The sequence below is a fragment of the Lathamus discolor genome, chromosome 1, assembly GCF_037157495.1.
Source record: "Lathamus discolor isolate bLatDis1 chromosome 1, bLatDis1.hap1, whole genome shotgun sequence".
Taxonomy (NCBI): domain Eukaryota; kingdom Metazoa; phylum Chordata; class Aves; order Psittaciformes; family Psittacidae; genus Lathamus; species Lathamus discolor.
The window spans coordinates 96,162,220-96,189,207 of record NC_088884.1 but is presented as its reverse complement, the minus strand read 5'-3'; positions in this window follow the sequence as shown (position 1 = coordinate 96,189,207).

Below are 26,988 nucleotides of genomic sequence, written 5' to 3'. Positions count from 1 at the left end.
GAGGATTTTGCCACAGCAGCAAGTCTGCCTCCTCCTCCCCTTATTCTCCCCCCTTCCATCAAACACTGTTCACATCTCCCTGAAGATCTCTGAAAGGGAAAACCAAGTATCACTATACAGAATTATGGAATGGTTTAGATTGGAAAGGACCTTAAGATCATCCAGTTCCTACCCCCTTCCACAGGCAGGGATACCTTCCGCTAGACACCTTCCAGTAGTCAGATGGCTCAAGCCCTTTCCAACATGGCCTTGAACACTGCCAGGGATGGACCATTTCCTACTTCTTTGGGCAACTTGTTCCAGTGCCTCACCACCCTCACAGTAAAGAATTTCTTCCTTATAACTAACCTGACTCTCAGCAGCTACATTATAAGCAGGTCACTTAGAGGCTTCTTCAGGTGAGAAAAGTAAAAAAGACTGCATCTTTTCTGGAGCCTAAGTATGTAATCTATAGGATTGCTTCCATAAATCAGATATTTAGCCATTTGCTCCATATGTTCATCCTCTGAAGGAACAAATTTATAGAAGTTCAATGGTTCTAACCACTGTAAATTAATTAAAAAGCTTACATATAAAATGCTACCATAGTCAGCTGCATTAATTACATAAGAAAGATTATGTGACCTGAAAGCTAAAAATGTAGAAAATACATTTTTCAAGTTTAGCCATATAAAAACAGCAATGGATGATTTTGGTCAGAGTTAATTTTAAATTAGAAATTAAGATTTTAGTAGAATAAAATAAAACATTGTTAACAAAAAAGTTCACTTCCTACTGTTGCTGGCAGTTCAAGTTAAAATTAAACTACTCACTTGAGCATTCTCACTCAAAAATTATCTCTGTATTGAATAAACTCATATGACCTGAATATGTTACATCTGCCAGTAGGCAGTAAGTGCTAAAAGGCAATAGACTGGAATTACAAAAAAAGCTGTAAAAAACAGTGAGATATGAAAAAAATATCTTGAATGACATTTGAGACCAGTCTAACATGTAATGCATGTAGGAAACAACTAATCAACAAAGAACATGAGACAATGAACATGAATATTATGTCCATTTACATTCAACATGCAGTCCTTGGGACTAGCTGAGAACCTCTTGAAGAAATGACATCTTTTTTTCCTTCCACTCAAGCAAAATGCATGACTTCTCTCAGTTAAAATCACAAGATCAAGATGAAATTACAGATGTTGCTTTTCATGACTGGGACATTTATCAAGGAAAAAAAGGTTTCTTTAATCAACTTTAAGTATATATATAAATTTATGAATTATAAATTAGTTTTTTTCACCATTTCATGATGACAGCTCTTGCTTTCTAACTCCTCACCACTTTAAAGACACTCTTCTTTCCAAGTGTCATCTTACCATAAACAACCCATTACGGCAAAATGGAACACACGATGCTCAGGAGAAGCAGAAAGTGAATCTTCCCACAGCTTCTAAAAGCTTTGAAGTTGAGGCTAAAATTGTGAGTATTTGTGCTATAATATTTTAATATCTAGTCTTAGTCTTCCATTTTCACTTACTATTTGCCAAACCTAAATTTGGTTTCAAAACCAACATACCAAAGGCAGGCACAGACAAGCAGACAAAAGTCTATTCTTGCTTTTCTACCACAACCAGCTCCTAGCTGTTACTCATCTCTCTCTTATGTAATTATACTGAACATTCATTTTGGAAGGAAGCTGAGAGCTTGTTGTTGGCCTAATGCTCAACTGAGAATTAATGCAATACCCATTAGGGGATCATTAACTATCAACAAGAAAGGGAAAATACATTCACCCTGAGGGAGATTCAGGCCTTAAAGAAAAGTGAGAACCTAGGGCAGGAAGAAGAAAAAGGAGGGTGTTATTCTCAAAGGGCACACAGTACCTGCTGCAGGCTGGTATTTGCAACTTGCTACCCAAAGAGGAAATAAATTTTTGCAGTATGCACCAAACCAAAGTCCAGCAATAAAGTTACTGAGCCAGAACGAAGTTGCTAATTGAAGGCTTGTAGTCTATTAGTGACTTAATATGCCAAAGACCCTGTCTTATCATATCCATATCTACTATTAGGAATTACTATCTGTTCATTATCATAATGATTTTAAAACTTCAGCAGGATCCACAAAACTACTAAAGCACATTTCCCTCTTTTCACCAGAATGGGAATGAGATCACCATCCTCTGGAGCAAAAATAGTGTACTGCATCACTTGGCATGTTAAACAAATTTTGTGTGGGTTTGGTTTTGTTGTTTTCTTTTTATATCATAGTGCATGTTAGTGGGATCAGTTAGAATGTCCTTTGGTAAAAGGTATTTCCATGTTATTGATAAAAATGCTTTCTAGGAGAAAAGCAAAGGGATGCAGAAAAGATACAAAGATATTTTAGTTTGTAGAGAAGTTGCACAGTTCGAAGGGAGTTACCTTTCTTCTATGCCTTTTTTTTTTTTCTTAAGGTTATTACTAAAAAATTGTAATTCAAGAGTAGGCTGCAGTCAGAGAAAGATAAGGAAAGGGAAAAAAAATAAAGAAGGCTGGCACAGGAAAATTTAATCCCGGTTCCTGAGGGAAAGGAGGTGGCCTGGGGACTAGAGGTAAGATAAACTATTTGGCACAATGCAGAAGTTTGATAGATGCTAACAGAAGTAAAGCTATTCTTCGTCAGTCCAGCTAATCAGCAGAGAGCACAAACCACATTGTCAGCACTGAGGGCTGACATCCCAGGTGAGGAAATCCAATGCCACTATGCAAATGCTCATCCATGATTTGATTGCTGCTTACAGAAGGTGACAACAGAGAGCTCTCCATTTAGAAAGCATTTCCTTGCTTAGCAACATGTAAGCACCAGCAGAGGAGTGGCTGTTTAAACAGGATGGACTGGGATGGAGGCTTTTCTGGTGTAAGAACAGTTAGCTTATTCCAAACCAGCAGCTTTCCCCTAAAAGTGGCTATTACTGCAATCAGTCTTGCCTGCAAACTGGGCCATATCAGTTTGGACTACAGATTAGCAGTGTATATTAAAAAAGTCCTGTGATTTGTCTTATGGGGAGGTGGGGGGCCAACACACAGGGAAAGAATAATTAACTGAAACTTTCATTGTTTTAATCTCATGGAGGGGGGGGAACGAGTCACCTCCACGTAAGAGTAACACCTGATTTAAACCTGAAAATGTCACAACAGATCTCAGTCATGGTTCTTACCAGTGTTTCCACTAGGAGACTATTTACTATATGATGCTGGAGAAATATGTGACGTCTTACAGGCCTCTTTTGAAGTGGATTTTGGTCTTCAGGTGGTCCAGCCAGCAATTACTTCATACCTCCCCCCTTTTCTCTCCATTCTCAATGTAAACAGATAATGCATTTAGTTTTCATTTCTCCTAACTCACTCCCTTTTCACATCATTTGTGGGATACAAGATATCGTTCTGTGCTTATATCTTTGATTTAAAAGCAACACACCCTTTAGGCTCTAGAAGCATTACATATCCAGTAGCATTTTCACCAGCAATATTATCACCCTTCCTGTTCCTTACTCAAGCAACATTAGTTAATGTTCACCAGTACTACAGTGGCAAAAATTACAAATAGAAACAGATTTTGGAAAAGTCAAATCAACAAAAAAAATCATACAGGAAGCACACAGAGTGCAACAATACATACTTGTATGGACACATGCCTGGGAAATTCCGCTTCTTAGGGAGGACTTTATAGAAATAAAAGTTTTTTCAAGGTGTTTAAGGCTAGGAATAAACTACCCAACCTCCTTGTAACGTAAACAATCCTGTTCTGTCTCACTGTCTTGGGTTCAGCGCTTAAACCATGACACTCACTGATCCAAATCTCAAATAAGACAGTTACGTATTAAGTCATGTTCACAGAAGCACATCTATTTGTGGGAAGGTGCTATATAGTAGTTTTGCTAAAAGCACAGATATGAAAACATGTATCACCACAAGGCAACCCCACGGGCACACTGGCTGCACAACTCTCTGCTCTTCCCCAGAAAAGAGCAAGTAATTTGGAAAGAGAAGTTCCCTGGAGAAGGGTGGAGAAGGAACCACCCATAGCTCTACTGTACAGACTGTAACATGGCCGGCTTCCAAAGCTCTATATTTTTATGGTTTCACAGAGGCAGAAATACATTTCATCTCTAAATAGAGATTCAAGTCAGAATTTATTTTTAGACAAATACAGAAAGTCGTTACTACTACTGACACATAAATGAATGGGTAGAAGTAACCTGTACTGTTTGGCATATAACTAAGCTCCATTATGTTCAAAGATGCTGTAATTTCAGTTGAAGCAATATCCTGGAATTTCTCTTTTCATTTCTGGGTTCAGTAGTTATCGACCATATATTTTTAATTCCAGGCTAATTTTTTGATCTCTGGCTAGGGATTTTTCACAGTGAGATAATGTTAACTTAGAAATATTTTTACATGTTTACTTTCAGTGAAATATATTTTACTAGAAATGCACAACTGTCCTCTGGTTTTGTTTTTTTTTTAGGCTTACTGCATTTAGCTTTGAGTGACAGAGCTCAAAACAACACATATACTGCATTCCCCAAGGATAAGAGGATCCCATAGAAAACTGAGTTTAGAAAAATGAATGGGTTTTGGGTTTGTGTGTGTGTTTTTGTAATTGAAACTTGCTTACCTGCGTCCATGATTCCCATTCACAGCTGCCATCTTTCAAAGCTCAAATTAAGTCTGACATCTGAAAAGAATGATTTCTAAGAGGAAAACGGCTGCTTTTCAGAAATCTGATCTTTACTTCCAGTTTCTAAATCTCAGCCCTTAATGAGTGATAATGAGTGCTGGAGAAAGCACAAGGAGAATTTTTGATGCAAGATCAGAGTCAACTCAAACTCAAGGACACTTGATAAGTCAGAATTTACCTAATAAACGAGCTGCATTTTTGATGTATTTTGATTATGTTGTATTTAGTTTTAGTTTGGACATTCATGACAGTTGAAAGCAAAGTTACCTTTATCAAGGAAACATTTAAAATTAAATTGGTTTTAAAAACAACTACATATGATATTAAATTGTAAACCATTCTAAACTTCTACAAGAAAAAAAGGTCAGATGCATAGCTTAGGTAAATTGCTGTTGATTTTATTTTTTTATGTTAATGGAGTTGTACTAGTTTCAAGTGAGGATTTGGTCTGTAGTGCCCTAAGCTTCACATTTAAAAACACTTTCTTGTAAGATGTGCTTTTCTCTAATCTAGATCTGTCACATAAATTTAGTGAGGAAACCACAGATATCAAGATAACAGCAGAGAAAGCAGAGCTGTGTCAAATAAAGCCAAAAATAAAGTTTCTCCTTTAAACTTGTATTTCCATCCTCCCTCATTTGTTCTTTCTTAATTTCACCATTTCTAGCAATCCCATTTCTCCATACATTCTCCAGATGTGAATGCCAGACTCAACTGGCAGTTTTACAGTGTTTTTCCCATCACAATTTACAGGAGACCTTTTTTTTAAAGAAAGTGGCTGATGGAGTCCAGCCACATTGTGAGTCATGCTAAAGCTGTCTGGAAACTTGACATAAGATGGGATATAGACATTAGATACCATTAGATACTTTATTAGACATAAAGTGCCACAGATCATTCACTTTAAAAGAATTTCTATGATCAAGAGATTTGCTGAAAGAAGAGCAGTCGCAGACAGGTTATGATTTGTTTGATATCTGAACTAGCATAGGACATATTAATTGGGAGACAAAGTTGTTCAAAGACTGGCTGAGAAGCTGCATATCTAGAAGCTGTACATAGATACACACACAGTTTGACCTAGCACACTTCAGGCTTATACATTTCAGTAACTATAAAGTGTGCAAACATCTCAGCAGTAGTCAAATTCCAGTTGTATTATATCTCAGAGACGTTCAACGACAATAGCTAAATGAAGACTCAAAATTGTATGTCATTAAATTATAGGATAGAGAGCCAAAGGGAATAGAAGCTCATAATAGAGGGGGGGGAAATAATAATCAAATCATTAAGCATTGCCTGTGTTTTCTTATCAAAGATTTTGAACAATTGCATTCAATGATCATAGGTTTTCCATGCTAGTGGGCATAACGAAAGAGAGGAAATAGAGAAAGGAGAAAAAAAATGTAAACAGTAAGCATTTTAAGTCGACAGAATTAAGCTAAAGTGTGCTGCCCAAGCCTGAACATACTGTTCTGTAAAAAGACTTGCCAGGTCTGAACAGACAAGAAGGATTACTCGAGAGATGGATGGCATCCTGTTCACTGCTTCCAGTAGGAGGTTTACATTTTACAAAGACATTTATCAAGATGAGTCTTCTGCTCAGCCTGTGGCCCACTGTTCTTTCCTGCAGATCTTCTACCTCAGTAGTTATTCATACTTGCAGTTGTGCAGTAGAAACTCAGCTGGAGCTACCTTATACTTAAATTGTTGTCAGTTCACATAATACTCCTTTCAGGACTCTTCTGCACTTGCCATTCTTTCTACAGTAGCAGTATCTAGTAATTTAGTAAGCTTAGTGATTTTTAATATACTACAAGTTATTAATAAAAAAAATAGTAGAACTGAATTTAAGAAATACCCATGAAAATCACACCCTATATTACCTTTGAATTTGACAGATAATGCTCTCAGGCTGTGCTTTTCCTAATTAGTTTTGAATTTTGAACTACGTCACCTAGACGTAGTTTCCCTAACATGCTTATGACTGTAGCATCCAAGGACTCTAAACTCTACAGCTTCTCTTTGGTCTGCAGGGCTCATTACCCACACATAGAATGAAATTAAGTTGACTTGGCATAGTTTAATCTCAGCAACTCCACATTACCTTCTATGTGCTTAAACTCTTCTAATATTGCTCCAGAAACTGAAGGTGACTTGATTGCAGCTCCAAGCCCTTTGCTTGGACACAGAAAGTACTAATTTTAAAGAAAAGACAAAGCCCCACCACACCCTGCACTCCCCCACAGTTGCCTCAGGACTGTTGATCATGCCCTACAGTGACTCTTCAGAGATCCAGAAGGTGGACGAACCCACAACCCCACAGGACTCCCAAATGACTGCATCACATAGCATTTGCAATGCTATTATAATCTAGATGAACAACACCCTGTACTGTCTAAAAAAGTCATTACTTCCTCCCTCAAGACAAAGAGCACTAGCACTCCCTTAGTCCAAAGAGGGTTAGGTCTAAAAACACCCTTTGCATCATGATAAGGTACAACACACTGGATATTAAATGTCAGGATTCAGGATGAAAACTCATGTTTCCAACACAAACATGCATTATCTCCCCCTTCTCCCAGGCACCTACTCGGAGTTTACTCAAACTTGATTAATTGTTTAAAAAATACATTCAATTTAGTGATCTATTTATTTGTGCTATATGTACAACATATAGAATCCCAGCTAAAAGAGTACAATATGTGACATTTCTCCTGCTTTAAAATTTTGCAAAAAAATAAAGCTTTAAGATTTTAAAAATAACACAACATACAAACTGATTCCAAGTGAATAATTTAAATGCAAAATGTAACTTAAAGTTTGAATAGCAGAAATAGGCTAGAAAAGGAAGGGAGTGAGGGAGGGAGGGAGGAGAAGAAACAAGCATTTTATTTTCTTCATGCCTGGATAAGCAATTTGGCCATGAAACTGAAGTCATCCATCATCCATATTACCAACACCACCAGCACTCAGGGCAGCTGTTCTTCAGGTCAGTTGTTTGAGAATCTCTAAAAAAAAAAAGGCAGCTTGGGTGAAGAAGTGACCCAAATAATTTTGATGTTAACAGGTACTCTGATTCTAGAAGATGCCAGGATTGTAGCAGTCTGATCTTTTCCTTCCCACTAGTACCAATTCCAGTACTGGAAGGAGCAAAGTGGGTGGTGTACTTGATCGTCCGCTTAATACAACGCTGATCTTCAAGACTGACACTGTTGATACATAGCCAAGTTCTCTTCTGAAAACCAAAGTGCAAGGATTGCCCTCAGTTCCTATATCATTGTTATCATATCACTGTTAACATACAAGTGACAGAGCAGGCCTGTGTATTAAAAGCTATCATTATCACCTGCAAACGTAACAACCTTTAATAACTCCAGAGATATGGATTTTGAGACTACTAAGCAGCTTATGAATTTACAGAAAAGGTCAGAATTTTTTTATTGCAAGTATGAAATCTATTTGCCTAAAATAACTGACAATTATTAAATGCAAGAGCTCTGTACATATGAAACTCCCATTGACAGGTTCCTGTATGAAAAAAAGAAACCCAATCACTGTGCTTGCAGAGATCAACCTGTTATTCAATTCAGGCTTGAGTTCTTTTTCATCTGCTACAAGCCATCAAAGGTAATACAAATATTTATTTATTTTTTTTTAATCTAGGGAAATTATAACACTAAGCAAATGATGAATTTATGACTGTTTATTAAAGAGACAAGCAAGCACTTACTGTTCAGTAAATTATTCAATAACTATGCAGATGTTTTAGATGCATGGACAGGTAAAACTTCAGTTCTCTAATTCATGATAGAAATGAGTACTGCTTCTTTCTTCACTTGTTTTGTACCTCCTAGCTAATAACTATATTCACTTTTTTCATTATGTTCTTTGAAGATTAAAGACATGTCTGACTTTGTACTGGTTCTGCCTGGACAGCTGACAGCCCATTAAACTAAAGTAGCACAAGCCATACATTTTAAGGTCCTGATTTCCAAAGCACACCAAAATGACTTACTACACATGTACAAGAGTACTCCTGAGACACTTTGAAATCATACATTTGAACTTCTTTGAGAAGCAGATGGGCTTCTGCCGCAAACTGGTTAGGCAGCAATTAAAATATCCTCATGGTCAGGAACCTTACAGAAGAAGTGAGAGGTATGTCCATCATTAACACTATTACTATAAAAATTAATATTAAAAGCTTTGAGCTATAGTCTTTTCCCATCCTCCAGCCCAAGAACACTCAGAAACGTATCACTAGCATGAGCTAGATACTGCTGATGAACTGATTTCTGTTTTTAAGTGATAATTATAAAACCCCACATATGATCTTGACACACACTGCATCCTGGATTTCCCTGCCTCTGTAGCCACACTGAAGGAGGAAATGTAAATATTGTACTGTTCTTTTATAGCAATTTTCAAGTTTGCTGTGTTGTGATGCTCTTTTCTTATGAGCTTGCTGTAGCAATACATACAAAATGTATGCATGTATGTACATGCAAAGCTATAACCCTTGGATTCATTTGCAGTTTGACCCTGCCTGATTCCCCCTCCAGTTCTAGTCAAAAAACAAAAAGGAAGGCTTTAAATTTCAGAGAGATCTCTCATAAATATATTTTTGGCAACATTTTTCTGGAAGCACAGTTGAAGCTTTAAGGTGGATGTTGAAAGGCCCCTCAAGACACAAATGCAACGTAAAGAACTACAATAGCATGTAATATACTTCTGGTTGTGGACTTGACAAAATTGATTTACATAAAACAGATTTTGAACCACAAAAGTAATCTGTCAAGCAGCTAGGAAAATGCATAAGCATCTGGTCTTCCCTCCCTGCTGCAAAGCATCCCAGTTATCTTATTCCTTTTGTAATGGCGTAAAGTCACAGTTCAGTCAAACTGCCCAGAAACATCCTTAGTCATTAACCTAGATCGTTCATTCTCAGCTGGACTTCACTCTATCCTGCAGGTCTGCTCCTGATTTCCCTTAGCTTTGAAAGGAAAGCACAGGATCACATTAAACCCTTCATGATTATCCTTGTCAACAAGATCAGAGGTTGCAAGGCCGACAATATACAATTATCTTACATAAGGGGAGGCTGAGGGAAAGTAAATGGAGCATCTAGCATTTGCATTTGTGTTTTAACTGCTCTCAAGCAGATATGAAAAACATCCAATACACTAGGGTTATTTTGGCAATAAAACACCCCCTTGACAGTGTCACAAAACATTTGGTTTTTGTGTACACAGAAAAAGTCACACGTTACAGAGTAGACTTAAGCTGATAAGGCTATTCGACTGTGTTGAGCTGACTTCTGAGATATCTCAGTAAAGTGTTTTACTCTTAGAACATTTATCCCACTCCTAAAGAGAAGTGAATGAGAGTGATTTTCAGCATGAACAACATCATTTAGAAATCATGCTGTGGACTACTGAACAGAAAACAAAATGAAGTGCCTTGTTATATGCTTCCAAACTATAGTAGCTGTTCTCCGTTAGCACAGGTATATTGCAAGACTTTCTGGCTAACACACTTAGAACATGCTGGCTAGGATATGAAACTCAACGCAGTTCCAATTTGCATTCAGTTCATAACAAACAATTTAGTTCTTTAGTTTCCTTGTGTTAGCTTTCCCCAGCCCCCAAATAAAATTATTATTTCATTTCTGAAAAAGTAGGGTTTAATCCACATACTTTTGTGGGTGAATAGTATATATATATTTGGCAAGACTACAATAGCAAACATTCACTGAATCTATGTTGCAACTTTTCAGGTAAGTAGAACCCCTCAGGATTTACAAGGAATATATTCCAGAATATGTTAAAACCTAATTCCAGGCTACATCCTCCTATGAGTCCAAATTCAGCTGCCTAGAATCTGGAATTCAGAGGTCTGTATATCCAGCTGGCTAAACTGAGTTGAAGTGATTCATCTATTTTTTCAAAATGAATTTAATTATTACAAAAAGGTATTAGACACAGAACAAGTTTTCACATTATCTGCTGCTCCACTTAGTGCTGCTCCATAATTAAATACCCCCAAATTCTAGCCTCATACACTGTAATGATGGATGCCATTGGACAGCATATTGATAAATTAAGAGTATACATATGCACATAGTCCACGTGTTTTAAGAATAAAAAAGTAACCAAAATACACACAATTTTGGAAAGCAAAAAAAAAAAAAAAACAACCAAAAAACCCACCCCACAAAACCTGGTAAGTCAGCAAGATAAAACCATTATGAAATTACACATTACTTAATAACACATTAGTTTCCATTTGAATATACTAGTCATTGCTGTTACAGTGGTATTCTAAGTCACAAAATATACTTGCAAATACTTCAGTTTGAGTTCTCCCTTATTTTCCAGTATCTTTAACTTTTATTCAGGTAAGAACCAACTGATTTCACTACAAATGCCATGTTTTCACTCCTGCTCCATTTCCCTGTTTTTCAGTAATCAAGTGTTGCCCTAGTCAAAGCATCACATCAGGTACTGGAAAGTTCTATTATTTTTCTAGGACTTCCATCAAAATCTTCTCCAAAGCAACTTTATTTCAGGTCAGGCAACTCTCTCCCACAAACATAACTTGCTTTCTTTATTCCTACACATCAAGCTGAACATTTGGCAGCATAGAAACAGATTTTCAAATAAGCTTATCTGAGAAACTCCATCTAATTCATTTAGATCATCACTGCACTATATCACCTCAGCTCCCTTTGCAAGTGCTCACTGCAATTATTTCAGTCCATGAAAACACTGAATAGCATCAGGTCAGGAGCAAGCCACCACTAAAGTACACTGAAAATACCCACAGTCATATAAGAACAGTTCCTCATTGTGAATTCTTGCACTAGAAGTCACATTTGATCAAATTCTGCAGGTTACTGCAGGCCCCAGCTCAGCCACAGCAGGCATCTCCTTTTCTGCTCTTAGAAGCCATGATGACAGAATATCTTGCATAACTCATATAAAATACTATTTCAAAGCTGAGTTAAAACATGTACCTGAAGTCTTCTGCTCAGACACATCCCCACATGTAGCAAGCAAGCAACACCGTTTCTTCACCAGTGCCACTAGTCCCTCACATCAGTCTCCTTTTAACAATACCATCATCTTGGGATATTCAGAAGACTCCAAATGGAAAAGAAAAAAACCACCCTATCTCAAGGCCTCCATCATAGATCAGCTACATCTACTTTTTCATCTTCCCTGCACTTACTTAACTTCAGGTAGAGCCTGCTCCAACCCCAGAGGATAAAATCCCTTATCTCATTACCTCCTTCTTTTTCAGCAATGCTCTTTCTGCCTCTCTGTCTTGTGGCAGAAAACCACTCCCAAGCGCTCCATATTCATATTCATATTCAGTGAAACACTACTGAAACGTTCTATTCCCTGGCAAGCAAGTATAGGTAAATAGAAACCGAAACTGCAGTTCAAGGTGTTTTATGATAATTAAATAGACTGTGCATAAGATTGGTGGCTTTGCTTTGCTAAGAAAGATGCATTTTGAACAAATTCATGTACTACAGTACATTACTCAATGCAGTTATATTCAATAAAATTGTTGTTTCATATAAAAAACAACTAATCACAAACAAAAAACTTCTTTGGCACTATTTCGTATAAAATTAGCTAGATGGACACAAGTTCCATTACCAATTTTTATGCCTTCATACACTGTATCCCATCAGCAGCACTCATATAGCATCAATGCCAAGTTTCTACATCTCTGAATGTCATCCCAGTAATCCTTTTCAGAAATGTTCACAGTATTACATGACTTAAGTCACTCTTTGCTGAAACATCACCTTACACCACCAGCCCATACCCCCATCATTATATCCACCTGCAGGTGGGCAATCACTCTGAAGCCAGGCAGCTCACCTGCATCCCTCATCACACCTCAACAAAATGATTCCTTAGCAATCAAGAGGAAACCCAATCTCATTAATTTCACTGTTCATCACTAATCTCCCTTCATTTCTGTTCCATCTTTGGGTTTGTCCAACTTGCTATTGCCACATTCTAGGATTTTTTTAATTAAACAATTTTAATTAAACAACATTTTTTTCCTTCAATTTAAGTGTACCTTGAGGGTACCTGATAAAATATTCTTATGCATTCAATATACATATAGTATTCTTGCACATTCATTACATATTTTTACACATGACAATACATAATTTATTTTCAATCTCAGTTTTTTGTTCAGGGTTGTATTCAGCTCTTTAAAAGTAACACTTTTACAACAATTAATTCACTATGTATTAACTTGTGGGTTTATTAAATGCATGTGTAGGTTCACATGTGATAAAAGGACAGGAAAATTGTCATTAAATAAGTATTACTTACATTCATGATAAGTATTTTTGTTTCCATAAAATTATAATGAGAAAAGTTTTCTTTTATTTCCTATTCCATCTCTGATTTATTTAATGAAAGGGTAAAAGGGGATCAATAAAATTAAAAAATTAAAAAAACGTATCTATAAACATTTTGCTATGAAGGGATTGCTCTTGTGTTACATCTTTTTTGGGGAAAAAGTTGGGAAAGAGAAGAGGGAGGCAATGAGAGAACTCTTCAGTTACTCTTCTAGTTTTTCTTTGACTCTGGTTTCTTTCTATGCAAGTCTGAAGGTCCTCCAGTTTTAGTGGAAGTGTCACCCTTTGCTTAGCTCTAGTCAGAAAAAGAAAACAGTAGTGAAAGTCAAGTAAGTGGAAGCAGCATTTTTAAAAAGGGCACGCAGCCGTATGAAATATCTGTTTAACAGTACATGATTAAATTGCTATTCTTTTAAAAATAAATACAAAAGACAACTGAAGAAATAAGCAAATGGACATCAGAAAATAAAATTAGGAGTAAAAATATGTCTTTTCATGTAATTTAATCTCAACTCTTACTCTGCTTTTCTTTGGAAGAGAAATTCATCAGCACATGAAAATTCAAGATAGCTAGGATGATGTTAAAGGAATAAAGCATCATTTCTTAGATAAAAGAATGCAGTTACATAGGTTATACCACAAGATATGAGTAGTCCATTTCATTACAAAACATACCTTTTTATATTATTTTTTTTTTAATTTGATAATTAGGAATGAAGTATTTAAGCTTCAACAGCTACTCAGATATTCTTTAGGTAATATTGGACCATACCATTTTCAAATATTAGGCTCCTTTTCACAGCCACCTTTAAACACTTTCCATAAGCAGGCCCAATGATAAGTAGTAAGTCAATGATAAATTTCTTTCACTTTGGCAAATAAGTGGAGAAGAAAGGTTTGGCTGGGGAATTCCTAAATCCCTTCTGTTGCTCTTCTACTCTGACACTAAACTGGGGTCACACGATTATCTAGTTACTTAATGTCCAGTTCTATACTTTAAATATGTTATTTATTATCAGACTGAGTCCTCATGCTCAAATTTGCTCTGAAGAAGCAGAAATTGCATTTAGAAAATAGGATTTCCTTTCCTTTCTTTCTGTTCTTGGCACTTGCTATCTTCATTCAATGTGGAACATCATTTTGACACAATGCAATAGGTAATACTGTAAAATCGAACGCAATAAAAGATTCCCAGCATACACATATATGTGGAAAAAGTCTATATTTACAAAAATGCTGTTCAATTTTCATTGGTTGCAGTTCAATTTCAAACTATTCACTCAACTTCAGTAATCCCTCTCAGATCCCAGCTCCACAGGTTGCTGCTTACTTCTGAGCATCACACAGGCACATCATTTTCTTGCTTACCATGTCCAAAGAGCATTTTAGTATAAAATCTACTACTCTGGCTGAAGAGGAAGGTTTCTATTTTACCAGGAAGAGTCCTTGTGTCAGTGTAGTATACTAGGAAGGCTTGCAGGGACAAAATGCCCCGCAGAGCAGAGCAAGTCTTCTGACACGTCCAGATTGCTTTGAAAATGTACATAAGGCACCCAAGAAACATCCTTTGGAGTAAAGGTTTGTTATTTTAAAAAGCAATATAATCTGTAAGGAAAACAGGGTATGCAGAAAAGCATAGGACATTTTCCTATGACTCAATCCATCAAAGCCTTTAACAGCCTTTTCTGGGGGGTTAGGAGTTGGACTACATTGATGTAGATGGCAATGCCTGGATACATTTTCTTTTTTGGTCTTATTTTTTCTTGTAAAATATCTGAAGAGGGATGATTTATAGTGTTACCTCTGTAATGTCAGCTCTGTCCCTTTGTATAATTTGCTTGTAATAGAAGTTAACAGCCACTGTACTACTAGAACTGTTTTGGGAAACAATTGTGGTAACACGCAAAATCTCCTTCCTTGTTCTAATGTCTACTCATTTATTGACTCAGGGTCAACATCTGAATGCTCAAGTATATAAAATAATAAAGCAACATTTCAGGAAAAGAAAACCAAACAAATACTTTTTTTGCTTCTTTCTTTATGAATTTTAGCAAATTTTTTATTCTGGAGGAGATAGAAGAGGTTTACCCATGAGTGATTTACATAATTTGACAAAAAAAAAAAAATCAGAAATCTCATCAGTTGACTATAATCTTCATCCTTCAATGAACAAAATAGCACCATGTAATTCAGCTGAAGAGATGGGACAAGATGGATTTATGAGTGTAGGTCAAGAGAGTGGAAGAGGAGCCCAGAAACAAAATGGTATCACAGTTCCAGAGAATACAATTACAAGGTAACCATTTGCAAAGAAAAAGAATCACAGCTTTGTGTGTCAGAAAACACTGTAATTAAATCCAATAATGTCTCTGATTTTGTTTTTGTACTCTAGAAAGAAGTTTTCAGCAACCAGCCAGAAGAGTGGTAACAAATTTATCACATAATGAATTTTGTTATGTGGTAAAGTATAGAGGAAAAAGAACAGTGATTGAGCACCAACTTAATGTAGCATATTTGTCAGTCTGCATGAATTAAAAAGCTAGAGGGATGCTGTAGAGTATTTGCTGTCTGTGGTTTGATTCATGGTGTTGTTGGCTGTCTTAGAACTGTTAATGATAAAGTCTGGTGAACTTCTGAATTTGGAAGAGCTAGTCAGGGTATTTTTAACTGGGAGCAAAGTAAATTTCTGGGAGGTTCAGTGTTCAGCATAACCTTGGACCACTAAGACTGAATACTTCAATCTGCATCACATAACATCAACAATCTCAACATTATTTATGTATACAGCTAGGCTTTTATTTTCGTAGCTAAAGTCAGTGCCCTCAATGTCACCGGTGATAATGCATTACCATTTTATTTCTATGGAAATGGGAGGAAAATCACATAGACTTAATAGGAAATATTACAGTAATCCCCATATATCAGTTAAGATAACTATATTTCAGCAGGGCATAAATTGCCACAGGCTTCTTCTGTATTCAGACAACTCTGAGACTTAAAAGCAAATGCAGATATGTGTTTCCCTTTTCCTGGAGTTCATCAACACAGTATAATTGTTGATTCAACCAGTGAAGGGGAAGGAGACCCATATGTGGGTCATAGGGAGTTCAGAATAACTGAAAGACACCAAGTATCGTAAGTAATACTGCCCAAATGGTGTGATAATGGTGGTTGCTAGGTATTACTCCATTGGTTGTGCAGAAAAATTGAAGGGGAAAAAGATAATAGAGGATTATAGTCTCATATGGGCAGAGATTTGGTGGGGGTCATTGTATTTGCTATTCACTTTATTAAAATAAAAAGTGAAAAAACTATCTACACCCCAAGGCATTATTTCATATCAATAATAAAATATCTACTTTTTGTATCTCCTCAGCAATATATAAACATATGTTTATATGAAATATATTATGATACATATATTCACTGCATCAACCCTGATGACAACAGCATTAGAAATACTTCATTTTAACCAGCAAGAACAGCAGGGGAAGAAGGCTATAACTCAAAGTTCCCCAACATCGCTTTTGTATATGGAAGAGGAGGAGCCTGACATTATCACACTGCAGCACTGGGGCCTTTCAGCCCTGACTGCAGGTTAAGGCCACGTTGGGTTACGCACTCTGGGGCTTGCTGCTCCAACACATTTATCAAAGGAAACCACATCAGTTTGGAAAAAGATGGCAAAAGCCCAGGGATGCAACAGATGACGTGTAGCCTAAAATGCCCAGCAGCTGCTTGGAAATCAACATAGGGGAAGCAGGGAAGGAGAGTAGCAGTGGCTGGAGGGTGCCTGTGCCATGGTGCACGGGTCCTAGCACCGTATTCAGGAGGAGTGTTGGGTGTGAGGGCAGCTGTGAGCCTGATCACGCTCAAGCAGTATTTTCCCTGGAATTTTATGCCCCTCAGACATTCTCCCCATCTTCATGACAAATCCTCCTATTCTGTACACACCCATGCGAAGGAAGGAGCTAATCATGCCTGTGCTGGGATGCAGCTGAGCACAGTGCAGCCCATGTGGGACAGGGCAGGAAAAAGGGTTGCCATGGAAACCCATCACTCTGCTGCTAGTCTCTGTCTAAGCTTTGATACCACATTGAAGCAGCCAGGTCTAACTTCTATCAACTGGCAATGACTGCAAGTATTCACCCATGGTATTCTCACCCTTTATTACTTTGAATATTTGCTTTGCTTTTCTAGAAAGTGTAAAAACTTCCACTTGTAAAGAAAAAACAAAGCCATATAGAAAAAAAATAGTAAAGATTGTAAGACCTTAGCCTGTTACAAAAGCAATTGTAGGAATTTTTGTTCTTGCTTTGGGTTTGGGGTTTTTTGCTAAGTAGCAAGCTGATAAGCAAGAGAGTTGAAAAGACTTCAGGGTATTTTATTTATCAGCCATTGCTTGCTTCATTTAATAATACAGCCTAATCAAGAAAGAATCAGAGGCCTCAGAGCTGTTTCACACTAATCTCCCTTTTGTTAGTGTTTCAGGATCAGCTTTAGGTCATATGAGGTCCCTGTTGACAGCCAGCTTAGGTTGCCCACAGGAGAAAACATGCTAGGAGAGGAGAGGAAAAGGGGTAAAAGCCTGCTATAAGAGACATCACAAAATATGCAGTTTTCTGTTGCTAAATTAGTATCTTTACCTTTCTTCTCACTGCCTGGCTTTTGTTCTTTCACCTTGTCTTTCTGGTGGGCTTGAAAACAGCCATTTGTTTAGTGTGGCTTATATTTCAAATACTGCCAAGCACAACTGAATGATACTTGGCTGATTTCACAAGTTTCAGTTTTACAGATGTAATGTTTAAGTCATTTGTTGGCTCCATATGTTTGTGCCCAAATAGCAATCTGAGATGTCTTATACATAGCATACGTTTCTTGGACTGTGGCAGAAAAAAGATGATGCAAACTGAATGACATATCGAAGAAGAAATACGTGTTTATTCCAAAATTTTTGCCTTAAGTCAGATATCACCAACAGATTATATGGGGTGCTTAACTAACTTCTTTACTCTTCTGGGGAATTACTGCAATACCTGAGACAGCAATGTAGGCAAAAGGAGAATTTGTCTGGCAAACTGAATAGAGTTGACTTTCAGGCCTCCCTTTATGCCAAAGTTTCTGCATCATCTAACAAGTGACACCAAGACCCATGTAAGAACATACAACACATTTTAACATTATTTATAAAAATTAAAACAAGAAACCAATTATTTTATATACCAGCCTTAGTGTGCAGAGTCTGTGTGAAGCCACTGATAACACACACTCTAAGGCAGCTCTGTGTGTTTTTAAGTGTGACATCCTTTATAAGCATTCTCAAGAAAAATACCACTTGATGAAGAGCAGTATACTTTCTTTTCTAGAAATTACGCTAAGGTAAATCACTTCTCCCGTTCAGATTGCTCCAGACACAGCTTGGACTGACACCTCTGGCCAGATAACAATATTTTAGTGTTCTGCAAAGGCTGTGGTGACCGTCCATGCATGGGAAATGCTGGACTGCTGATGCTCTGCTGCTAGCACTCCCCACACACTATTCCATGAGCAACTGATAGTCAGTAAAGCACTTGCAGCTGATAGGAGGAGAGCTGGTGGCACAAGTAGTACTCTCTCTTTGCCTGATCTCCAGCTGAGAGAAGCAGAACAGATGGCTGGGAAGAGAGACAGGGTGAACAAACATCTATGGAATAGTAAACAATCTCCTTGGACTAAATGTGAACATCTATTCAGCAAATCAGGATTCCAGCTTCATATTGGTCTTCCAGATAAAACTATAACAATAAACAGAATTTAACAATAGATTAAACACCATTCACAACAAATCAGAAAAACCAGGAAAAAAAATCAACCATTTCCTTTCTATTTTCATGTAAGCAATGGTTTTAATTATAAGAGGATTATTCCATGATTGAAAATGGGTGGGAGAATGCAAAACACTAAGAATAGGAAGAGAAGTGCTGCCTCCTCCTAAGTTTACTACCCAAGGAATGGTAAACTGTGCAAGAAATACACAAGAGATGACGCAAGTACCAGTCCACAGGTACACCTTTCAAAGGGATAGTCCCCTGTGTGTGAGTTGACCCTCAATTAAATTAGCCTTATGGAGCAGAGGGTCGGCATGCAAATGTGGAAAATCACACACTCCAGCTCAAAGCTCAGAGAAACATGATACACTGAAGGAAGTGACAGTGCTACCTCCACTCAGCCGGTTTGCTCATCAACAACAAGTTTTCCAAAATTTTCCATCCATTATTTTAGTGTCCACAAAATATTTACTTTCTGTTCCTTTTGTTTTAATAAGCTTGGGGTTTTTATAAAAAAAAAAAGAAAAAAAATTACATTGACCTGCATGATTAGACAGTGGCAGTTTTCCTGTCCACCACTGAGCTGCACAGGTCTCGCAACCATCATCCTTTTGGCCGTGTGGGAGATGAAAAGAACCAGTGTCACAGTGTGCTACTGTCCAGAGGGCTTGGAAAGAGGTACAGCTGCCTTTAGACAGCACTGCACCTATGCTAAGCTGCTTTTAACAAACTAGAAATACAATATGCTTGCAGGGAGTTCAACCCACCATATGCTGTCTGGTCCAAGTACATCTGTTGAACTCACCATTATTGTTACTACTGACACATCTTGGAGGAAACCAAATGTATATTGTCTTTAATTACTATATATGGGGTAAGAGGTATCTGTCAGTGAGCCTGTAGAATCTGTAATCTCAGGGTTCTTTGAATATTTATTATTAGCAAGTCAAAAAGGGGTATCAATATATAGGTAAAGTTGATGGAGGGGGATCGGAAACAATTTGGCATCCCAGCTCCTTTATGGGACACATCACCACAGCAAGTCACAGCTGACAGACAGCCCTTGGGCTCAGCATTGGGTCATTCTGGGGTCTTTGCCAGCACTCATTTGTGAACAGAATCTCCCCTCTTTTTAACGCCCCCCTGTATTGGATGGGAGAGGATATGGAGAAGGGTAAAGGTAAAACACAGATTTGACCTGCCACACTTGTTTCTGGAGATATTTCTCCATGTAAAAAGAATTTGCAGGGACCAGGTTTCTGCAACAGCACTACAGGAGTGTGAGCACAGTCAGTGCTTTCTAGACATAGTCACATGATTCCATTATATGCCCTGCCTTTTATCTAATGTTAGGATAAACATGACTTTTTTATTAGAAGCTTATTAGATTAAACATCAAACTGCAACAAGATTTAGAAAGTTTCATATTTTCTTTTTTTGTTCCTTTCCTTAGGGTATGTTGGAAAAAAAAACACCACAACACACAAACCTGAGATTTTAATCTGCAAGTGGTTACCCTGATAACTAATAAATCTAACCTTTCCAAGCAAACGTATGAAGTTAAGGGGACTAATTGATCATGTTGGCACAAAGGTGTTGTTCATTCTGCAAAGGCCAAGTTAATCCACATTGATGTGATTCAAATTAACCTTAATCAGCTACTAGGCTGACTGTGATTTCATTACTGGATGTGCTACAATTAGACATCTCCTGTCTTTAAATGCCCCCCAGCTTCACTGCAGTGATTTTTTATTTTTTATTTTTAAATAATAAACAGCCATTTACACATCAGATGCTATTAGTGTAATTGGCTTTAAGATTGACTTTTTTGTGTAGTCACTTTTTGGTTCTGTTTATTCTGAAAAGGTCAAGTAATACAGATTGATGTGATCTAAATTAACCTCAAACAGTTACTTCTCAGAACGATATGCTGTCATGGTGAGGGAGGATCAGACAGTTGCCTTCTCTTTCTTATTCCCCCCAATCTTCCCCCCCCTCCCCCCCCCCCCCCCCCCAGATGCATAAATCATTTGTACTTCATTCCTGGAGGCAGGTGCAAAACACTTACAATCCCATAATTTATCTTCATAATAGAATTAAAAACCAGTTCACTGTTCATCAGAAAACTTTATTCTTTCCCCTCTGAAGCAATGCAGGTGTGCCACGTGCTGTACAAAAGACACACTTTTCAAAAACAAGTTTTACTTTGCAACTAGAGGCTGATCCAAAGCCCACTTTTGCAAAGCTTTCTTCCCTTAGATTTCGTACTTCTAGAAGACAGGGTGAACACAATGTTCAACTGCAAATACATGGGCAATGTGCTTGATTGTGGCAATGAACAAGTGAAGTAGGTTCCCTCATTTCATTTGGCTACTTGATGAAAATAAGTGGAATTTCCTTACTTTTCCTTCAATAATATCAAGCTAAGAGTAATAAGTCTTTAACACTGCCCTGATGAAATGGAAAAGTACAATGAGTGAAACACACTGGGAGAGACATAAGAAACGTGAGACAAAAATGATAAATTTTCTTCTGAGAGAGGGAATTGGACGGGGAAAGTGGGGGCAGCAATAACTACTTAAAACCAGCTCTTTCCCCTGTCCACCACATACTCTTTAAAGACATCTAGCTTCCCTAAAGGCAGGAAGCAACAAGGAGGCACTTTGAAAACCCCTGTCCATGCTCTAGGAAGGATGCCTTCCCCTTGTGGAGGTGTAACTCTGGGCACCACAGGCCTGCCGGCATCCCTGGGCTCCCTCCAAGCCCAGCAGTGGGAAACTGCTCCAGGAAGAGCTCAGGCTGAAACCCTTCTGAAGGCAAGGAGCGGAATCAAATTGTACTCTTGTCCTAGGCATCAGCGTGTCTCCCCCCAGCTCTGCACTCAGGCAACCCCTAAGCTGAACATAGATATAAGGAAATACAACTTGATGTAGGGAATAGCCACAAATGTTTTATCATTTATTGATCAGAGTAAATGTTTAATTTTGCTTGTAGTAGAAGGCTGCACTCTAACCAATAATTAATTTTCCAGCTGTGGTTATATTACATGTCCAGTCACCCTTCTACATGCCCAATAACCAGAACAAATATGTCTTCATTCAACCCTGAACCTGAAGAATGGAGCACAGTGTGTTAACTGTGTCAGTATTTGTGTGACTTCAGAGCTATTTTCCCTTCTAACAATGTCTCCTCATGTATGAGACCTCCCCTCTTGTTTTATTCTCTTCTGTTGAAATCCTGAAATTTGAAACACAGCTCTGAAGAGTAGGCAAGGAGAGCACTTGGTGCCAGAAACAAATAAAAGGAGCATTTTTTCATCCTGCCAAATCCTCTAAAACACACCAGAATGACTGCAAAGAGAACCAGTTACAGAGACAGAAGTACAAGTGGTTCTGATTGTAAAGACATCTTCTTAAAATGTAAAAAATGCCTACTGGAACTCCACCACTGTGGAAAAAACAGACTCCCTCTCTGCATAATGCAACACCTTAAATAAAGAATTCAAAGGAGCTGCAGTTACTGTGGGAGATTTCTCCAAATCCTCCAGCTTTAGGGGGCTGGAAAAGGAGAGAAAGCAGAGGCAGCTGCATCTTTGTAGTGTTCACACAGTGTTAGAATTGCTCCCTTAATAAATCCTGAAGGAGGAAAAAAAAAAAATACAGAAAAGCACCTAATAATTCTTTGGAAAGTTTCAGGGTAACTAGCACTGAACATTATTTAGGATGCATTCGATCCTTAAATTTCGATACACAGTGAAGCTCTCCCTTTTCTGCCTCATATTTGCCTCTGTATTTCTTCAAGCGTGCAAAATCTGAAGGGCTTTATTATTTTTTGTTCCCCTTTTTTGCCCGGTATGAAATAAAAAAGGTGTGAGAAAGGTAACTGGTGAACACATCCACTCTACATCTAGGAACAAACCTATTTTTCTTGGGACATTCATTATTTTAAATCTGGCCATATAAGCAATATTAGAACCATAACAAAGGTGCCTACACAGCAACCAAATGTTTAACTTTTGTTATATGTGATAAACCTTACTCAAAATTGACATAATACTTGTAATATAAACTCTGAGACTAATTATGAAAACTATCATCATCAAAGCCAATTATACTGTGGGTTAGCAAGTACGATCACAATTGCTATTTATGGCAACAGAAATAATATCATGAGTGTATATGAAAGACTACATACAGACAGTGAAAAACATTAGGCTTGGCAGTACTCACAGAGACAAATTAAAATGAATGTTTGTAAACAAACCTGAGGGAGTAATATTTATATCACTGAAAATGAGGCTACCTGCTGTAAAGGTAGATGCCAAACTACATCTGACCTAACTGTGTGAAAAAACTGAAGTAGCTTTACTTATGTTTGTGTAAGTGGGTGTGGATGTCTGTACATAACTAATACCACTGCCACATTTTTTAGTTTGGATGAAAACATTATAAAATGCTGTTGGGATCTTGTCATACAAACCTTTGGTCCTTCCAGGAAGCATGAAATAATAGCACTCATACAGTGCGAACTGCTTCTAAGTGGGTTTAATAAAGTTTAGTATGTGTTTGGCAAAACCAGAACCACCGTCTGTGTTACATGTGAATGACCAGAAACATGCAGACACACCAAACAGATATATGGCTTCATATTCATTAGGCTGTTATAAAGTCTGATTTTTGCATTTAGGAATTTTATTATGCCTACTTATGTTGTCCTCCGTTATGAACTGAGATTAATTTAACACCATCAATTTATAAGCACAAGATGTGTAGAGTCAGTTATCATGCTAATGCTCACTTCTTCTGTCTGTCATCCTAGATTGTCATTTACAGACATTTACTTTTACAAGAGCATAAAACGATCCCAAAGCAGTTTGTTACTGCAAAGTGATACAATACACTGCGGCTCTCATTACTCTGGTTCCCTAAATAAGTTACAGTAAAACTTAAATAAGCATGTTAATGACTGCTGTCAGTGGTTTGCTGCTGTTATTTTTTGTTTTATGACTGTGTATCTATCTTTATCAAAACTAGCCCTACAGTATACCGTGCTTCCTTAGCTGTCCTCTGACAGCTTTTTCACCCTACCATCTTGCCCAGCAGCATTTCAAATAAGCCAAGGCAGGTTTTAGTTTCACTTTAAAATATCCAATTTGGCGTGTTAGGTGAAAGAAAACCTTGAAGGCAGCCAAGCTACCTGGTGAACACAACAGCTACGCTGGAGATGAAACTTGGTGCTTCTCTTTGAAGACAAGCTACCTGCTAAGCGCTCTTGACCATGGGTGTTCAAAACTCAGCAGAAAGCATCGTTTATCTCCCTTCCCAGTCGTTTTGTACTCAATAAGCTCCTGGGATGTTTTTGAATAACCTTGTATATTTAAACCTAAATTAGAAACAGGGATCAGCCTTTGTAAAGATTCTGAACTATATTTTCAAAATAACAAATTGACAAAAATTCATCTTTGGTTCAAGCATCAAAATCAGTGGCAGATTTCACAAGAACCTTTTCTAAAAACCTGTCCTATGAGACCTGGCTCATTATTCTGAGGTGAGCAGGAGAAAAGGAAGGTGAATTACAATTAGTTTTGGCTAAAAGAAATCTATCTCTCCTCTGTAGGTCCCTCCTTGCCTTATTGCCACCCCTCTTTAGATGTTCAGAGTGGGAAGGGGTTTAGATTTTTGTACTGTTACAAGCATTTAAACAAGATGAGCCTAATGACAGCTTCTTGTGTCCTGTAACTAAAGGGTCACTGGAAAATTTTCAACAATTTGCTATTAAATAACCATACCAAGTGCCATCAATCAGAAGGAAGGTTGTGGCTAGTTAGGAAACTACAAAATTCTTTATCAATAGGTTAAATATTGACTGTCAATAGTTAATTCTTTATCAATAGGTTACCGTATGACATTTATTAGAACTCTTCTTATCCTGTGAACTACTCTAACATTGCTGTTCAGTATTCCTGGACTAATGCAGAAAGAACATTTTCTGGACTACAGGAAAAAAAAGATGTTAAAGCATTCAGTCAAGATTTGTTTAAGAAGAAAACCCTTCATGCATAAATATCATCTGTTATGTGACTAAGAAGCCAGAACTACCTCCAAGTATCTACGTCTAGAAAAACTGAATCCACAGATATGGTCAGTGAATGTCATTGCATGAATGGCATACATTCAGCATAATAAATATGTTGCCATCTGCTGTAAGAGTCAGTATCATACAAAAGTAAATACTTTTGAACCGATAGTGCCAGAGAAAGTAACAAACAAATGCAATTAAGAAAATGAGAAAAGATCCATTTGATTCCCTCATCTTAATATCCAACAGCCCTCAGAAAACTGGGAATAATCTAGAGGTTTAGAGAGTTACTAACCTTTGAATATTTTCAAACAATTGAAAGAATGACTAGGAATGACAGACTGGTCCGTCTAATCACGTTCACAGACAAAATCGGTATGGATTAGAGATTACAAGTGTAAATACTGCCCATCATCTTGGATTCAAAGAAGGTAGATGGTGCAATTATTTTGTCTTTGATGACATTATGGATCTGAACAGTAAACTAGTACAGTGCTGGAATTTTTCCAAGATATTTCTTTTAGTGTTTACAAAGTGGTTTACAGAAAGAGTTAGCCCCCTATCTAATTGATAATAATCAAAGATTTTACTGGAAATTCATAGACTATATTAAACGGATGAACTAATATCATTAGCATCACTACTGAATGAACTTCTCAGCCCACCTTATTTTCTGTGGTGATCCTTAGGATATAAAATCCTTTTTATTAAAGCCTGAGAAAAACCTTGACAGGGTATGAGCCTCACAGAAGGATGGTTTAAGAGAACTAATGGTTCCTTATGATCCTAATTTTTATGAAATTTAGAAACAACCAGTTTGTCTGAATGAGGTCTCCTAACCTGACATTTGGAAAAACAGTATTTTAAATATTTTGCCAAAAAGTATTAGACATCTGCCACTGGTTCCCTGGTATCAGAAAGGTCATTATACCATAGGCAGCAGGAACTGTTAGAGAACTCCAGAAATCTTTGGCAGTCACTAGTTGGAATCTGAAAAAAAAATCTAAGATCTTGCCAAATATGGTCTTTTCAGAATAACGGGCTGGAAATATGAGAAAAACATAGCCTCAAAAGGGGATTAGCTGAAACAGGCAGGTTTGTTTATTGGTCTTTTAGTGAAAAATATCAAACTTCTATAACCCACAATCATAACTTCATGAAGCGGCTGACTGAATTAGTCTTGTTCAGTCAACTGTCAGTCATTAGTAAGGGCAAGAAAAATTATACATTTTGTTCACCCCTGAGACAAGCTAAATCTAACAATGTCACTTTTAACCTCAGGAAAGGAAACGAAATGGCTTAAAGCCTCACACCCTATAAGTCATACTAGATATAAACTCTCAGAAGTGTCTTGGTGACATTTGTCTTCCCTATCTCATGTCCTTGGGCATACTGTTCCATTTAAAATCTAAGGCTATTGCAAAAGAAGCTTTCAAGATTTAGATGACTTTTTTTAAATGTATAAAATAAATGTATGTTATGCATTTTATATTGCATATTTGCATATATGTGTACATAAAACAAAATATATGAGAGAGTTCTAATAGACTCAGTAAACGTTTGCTGTAGCCAGTCTTGATTTCCCATGATAAAATTATCATCGTATAGCCTGATTCTACTTTTTAGGCAAGATAAAGTAAAGAACATACCACATATTTGAAAATACATTTTATTAAATATATGTGCAGATTTTCAGCTGTGAAAAATTTCCAGAAGATATCTCTATGTGACTAGAAAGAGCTGTCCAACTGTTATTTTAACATTGCAGTAAAAATTGCCCAAAGATGCTGCTCAAATTGCAAGTCTGACCACTGTGAACTTCTCTGTATACTTAATAAGAGCCCCTCATATACTTAGAGGACCAGTGTCACCAAGTTCAGATGAGATGTATATCAAATATACAGAAGTTCTCAGGCTACATCCTTGACAAATTTTCCTTTCTGATGAAAACTCCCTTTCTCCCCTTTTTCCTATCCTTACTCACAATTCTGGATG